At 36.9% G+C, this 5,237-nt stretch overlaps 1 pseudogene; it reads left to right on the top strand.

Moving 5' to 3' along the window:
* The first annotated feature begins 4,311 nt into the window (after positions 1 to 4,311).
* On the top strand, positions 4,312 to 4,414 carry LOC125349787 (annotated as a pseudogene).
* The last annotated feature ends 823 nt before the right edge of the window (positions 4,415 to 5,237 follow it).

Genomic DNA, 5,237 nt, shown 5'->3' with positions numbered 1-5,237 from the left:
ACAATTAAAAGAAGGAAGGAGAAAATCAGGAAGTAAGGAAAGAAAAGAAAAGAAAAAGAGAAAGAAAGGAAGGAAGTTAGGAAGGAAGGAATGAAGAAAAAAAGAAAAAAAAGCAAGCAAGGAAAGGATGCCTGGTTTTCTGTTCTGTGAAATTATCTTAGACATAACTATCTATTGCCTTAAAGTTCAGCTAAGATTTGATGTTCTTGGATATTGCCTTGAAGTACTTGGTAAATCATCACTTGAGTCAAACGTTGATAATACCACATTAGGGGTTCTGTAGAGTTCCTGTTTATTGCACCCATGCTGTCTTACTCTATATGGTCACTGTATTTTCCTTTATCCATAAAGGTAGAGTATGAATGTCTCATTTTGGGATTCAGTCAGTGTTTGACCCAGGATAACACAGTCTTGGCTCAGTTCAATAGGTGCTGAGTGTTAGCTTCTTTAAATACAGGTTGAATGTTGCTTTGTATATTTGAGTTTAAACATAGATCCTCTAATGGCAAAGAAACTAAGCATATCTCGACCCAGACAGTTAATTAGAACAAAAAATAGTTATCATTTAAATTTCTTCTACTTCATTTAAAATTCAAATTCAGAAGGAAATGAAAAATGAGTCATTTTAGTCCTATAGTACATGATTTCATAAGGACAACAACAATAAAACTTATATCTATGCCAATATTAAGGTGGGCTCGAAGAGTCTGAAGGTAAGGTGCTTTGCTAAGCACAAAAAGAAGAGTTATTCTGTTCACTTGATAGTGCAGGCTGAGAATCAGAAACTTCATTCTTACTACCTAGAAATCACAATAATTTTTGTTTTGTTTTGTTTTGTTTTGTTTTCCAGTCCTGGGCTTGAACTCAGGACCCAAGCACTGTCCCTGGCTTCTTTTTGTTCAAGGCTAGCACTCTACCACTTGAGCCACAGCGCCACTTCCAGCTTTTTCTATATATGTGGTGCTGAGGAATCGAACCCAGGGCTTCATGTATATGAGGCGAGCACTTTACTGAAGTGCCAGACTTTGAAGTCAGGCCCCACTTTACCACACGAACCCCACTTTACCACGTGAACCTGAGATAAGCAGACCCTGTGAGCAGACCCAGAACAAGTTTATTAGGGCCCAGCCGGTCGAGAACTGTAACTGCTGGGAATGCTTAACTCTAACCACCCCTAGAATGCCTCGAGCCCTGAGCCAAACAGATTTGTACTCGTGTCCGGGTCTTGCTTGCTTGAACACCTGATTGTTGTACCTTTGTTTTTTTTGCCTTTATAAGCCCTGTGCAATCGCAGCTTGGGGCTTCCTCCTAACCTCCGCTGTGTTGGTGGGTAGGACGAGGCCCGAGTTCAGCTCGCTTGAATAAAGCCTTGCCTTGCTTTTGCATTTCAGAACGTCTGAGTCGGTGGCCTTCTTGGTGGTCGTTTCACTACTTGGCACAACATTACCACTAGGCCATATTCCCAGCCCCTCACAATAGTTTTATAATCTCATGGATTCGAAATCCTCCCATCGGATGTATAATGTATACAAGTGATAAAAATTAAAACAAGAGCATTGTACACAGAGTGTACTATTGATTATAAAGTGTTGAAAGTCAAGTATCCTTGGCCACACAGTTCCATTGATTTTGTTAGCCATGCCCTGAAGCTGACTATAGGAAATATGTAAATAACCATTACAGGAAAATCTCACTCACAGAAAAAGAAAGAGAAACAGGATTAATAAACATTATTTCTCTTAAAAAGTGAGCATCAATATCAGTGAAGCTCTAAGAAATCTTGAAGCTCTAAGAAATCTTGCCATGGAATAATTAAGATTTGGCTGGGTGCTGGTGGCTCACACATACAAAACTCTCTCTATGTTTCAGTACTGAAGTTTGAATTCAGGGCTCATTTTCTTGCTTGGCTTTTTGTTCAAGGCTTGTGCTCTAACACTTGAGCACCCTCTCTACTTCCAGCTTTTCTGATGGTTAATTGAAGATAAAAGTCTCAGAAACTTTTCTGCCTGGGCTGGCTATGATTTGAGATCCTCAGCTCTCAGCCTCTTCAGCAACTAGAATTACAGACATGAGCCACCAGGACCAAGCCAGAACTCAATTTTTCTTTATTTTTTAAAATATAATTTTATTGGGGCTGGGAACATGGCTTAGCAGCAGAGTGCTTGGCTAGCATGCCTGAAGCCCTGGGTTCGATTCCTCACCACCACATAAACAGAAAAAGCCAGAAGTGGTGCTGTGGCTCAAGAGGTAGAATGCTAGCCTTGAGCAAAAAGAAGCCAGGGACAGTGCTCAGCCCTTGAATCCAAGCCCCAGGACTGCCAAAAATAAAAATGTATGTGTATCTCTATTTAATTTTATTGTTATTATGAATACAGAGGTATTACCATTTCATAAATTGCTAAATAAATAAAGATAAACAGAAAAATGCAAGCCTCTGTAAATATAAAAAGATCACATGAATGCATATGTGTTCAGAGACACGCAAACACAAAATTACTGTGTCTTTTTTTGTGTGTGGTGATACTCGGGTCACAACTCAGGGTCTCAAGCTCACTTGCCTTTCTTGCTCTACCACTCAAACCATATTTCAGCCCAGTTTTCTGCTAGTTATTCTGACAAATGGAGTCTTCTTAACTTTTATACCCTGGTTGTCTTCCAACTATGAGTTCCAGGTTCTCAGGCTCTTGTGTAGGTATAATTACAAATGTGAGCCTTTGAAGCCTGGATTCTGTGGAAAATGGTTTTAAAATCAACAGCCATCAGATAATAGAACATAGAACAGTGGCCTAGAACATAGATCTGAGGTTATGTATACCTTCATATCACTAAAAATAATGATGGTAACACAACTATAAAAAGAAAAGCAACTCCGACCAAAGAAAAGCTTAACTTCATTTTGTGTATATGATATACACCTAAAACTTTAAGAAGAACTGAAATTAAAGTGGTTTTGGGTATTGTCAATATCAGATAAAGTAGAATTCCAAATAAAAAGTATTTTAGAACAAATATCCTTGATAATGCTAAAGGGTACAACTGACCATAAAGATGTAAAATCCATAAAAATCTATGTACCAATCAAAATAACAAAATTTATAATGCAGAAATCATAGCATGACAATAGAAAATAGAGGGAAAATCCCACTAATTGAGGCATTAAAATACGTAAGCACCTGTTTTTTATTATTTAAAAATTGATTTTTATGGTTTACAACATTATGTACTTATCTGTTGTAGAATGGTTAACTCTAGCTAAATAAATAACTTGCCTCACATAGTTACCATTTTTGTGGTGAGAGCACATAAGATATACTGTTTACATTTTTTCAAGAACACAAATACCATTAGCTCTAGTCATCTTGCTGTACACTAGGGCTCTTGACACTTATTACTCCTAAATAATTGTCCTTATCTATCTTTTAAACAATTCCCACACCATCAACCAGTCTTTGGTAAGCATCATTATACTTTTTAAATAGCAGAATTAAAAGAAATTAAGTGTAATCAATATGGAACTTTCATCCTGAAAAGAAATAAATAAAAATGCATCTTGCTTTCAAATATCTATTGAGAATCGGGGCTGGGAATATGGCCTAGTGGCAAGAGTGCTTGCCTCATATACATGAAGCCCTGGGTTTGATTCCCCAGCACCACATATATAGAGAACGGCCAGAAGTAGTGCTGAGGCTCAAGTGGCCTTGAGCAAACAAGCCAGGGCCCAGGACTGGCAAAAAAAAAAAAAAAAAAAATATCTATTGAGAAAATCATGAACTTGATCTTATCTTGCATCATGAGTGTAATCCTCACTTAATATATTTAGTCACAATCAAACAACTTTGCAATCACAATCCAATGTAAGTAGAAGTAAATCAGAATCAAAAAGGGATATATATATATATATATATATATATATATATTTTTTTTTTTGGCCAGTCCTAGCTAGGCCGTGAACTCAGGGCCTGAGCACTGTCCCTGGCTTCTTTTTTGCTCAAGGCTAGCACTCTGCCACTTGAGCCACAGCGCCACTTCTGGCCATTTTCTGTATATGTGGTGCTGAGGAATCGAACCCAGGGCCTCATGTATATGAGGCAAGCACTCTTGCCGTATTCCCAGCCCCCAAAAGGGATATTTTGTATGGCAATTTAAAAGCTCTTTCTTGGGCCAAGAAGGAAATAAAAGCTGAATTGCACAATTCAAAAAAATATTCTATACACTGTTAAATAATGACAATTACAAATTCTCTCTCACGGGGTCCTAGCCCTAAATATTTATATTGATTTAAAAAAGATAGAATTTAAAATAGTTGAGTTGGGACTTTTATGTTCTCACACTGACAGTAGAAAAAAAGGAAGCAGAGTAAACCTACCTCAGCCCAGGCCTGGGCCTGGTCTGTATTGTGAATGGGGACACACGGGATTGTAAAGAGATAAATAAAGTAAAACATCTGACTTGAGAGCTTAACAACTGTCAAAATAAAAATTGCAAAGGAAAACCAAAGTAAAATGAAGAAAATGAAACTCTGGGTTAAGAAGATAAAAGCAAAATTAAAACGTAGACAAACAAAATGGATAAATAAACACATTTTGGGAGGCAAAAAATGGAGTACACAAAATAACTAGTTCAATAAAGGGAACACAGAAGGAAAGTATAACAATATAAATTAAATGGCATTGCATAAGTCACTCCAGATTCAGGATAGACCAAAAACTCTGAGATTACTTTGCTCAACACTATGCAAATAAATTGAAATACCTGGATGAAATGAATAAATTACCATAAAAAGATAGAAAGGTAGACATAACAATTTCTAAGAAGAAATAACAGTTGTTAAAAAGTGATCTTTTTTAAGAAATTATCAGCCCCAGACAATTTATAGGGATTTCTATAAAATATTTCAAAAAATTAACTCTGACATGAGAAGTGTTCAAAGCATTGGAAAACAATGACACTTCAAATCTATTTTTTCCCAAGTTGCAAATGTGTATAAAGAAAATATTAATTTGCAAAGGAATATTACAAACTCACAGTGATTGTATAGGAGGAGTGAAGAGACCCTATGACCCACTGGGAAGCAATGTAGTAGGCAAGGTAAGATATGATAGAGTTCTATACTCGGATAGTAACAACCGAGGTAGAAGTGAGGAGTCAGAGTATTTTGAATATGGATTGATAAACATTGTCAATCTGGAGACATAGGCATTGCCAGGGATAATGCCAAGAATGTTTTATGCTGCCCA

Source organism: Perognathus longimembris, chromosome 3, assembly GCF_023159225.1.
Source record: "Perognathus longimembris pacificus isolate PPM17 chromosome 3, ASM2315922v1, whole genome shotgun sequence".
Lineage (NCBI taxonomy): Eukaryota > Metazoa > Chordata > Mammalia > Rodentia > Heteromyidae > Perognathus > Perognathus longimembris.
The sequence above is the reverse complement of the archived record's forward strand: the minus strand, read 5'-3'. Positions and strand labels throughout refer to the sequence as shown.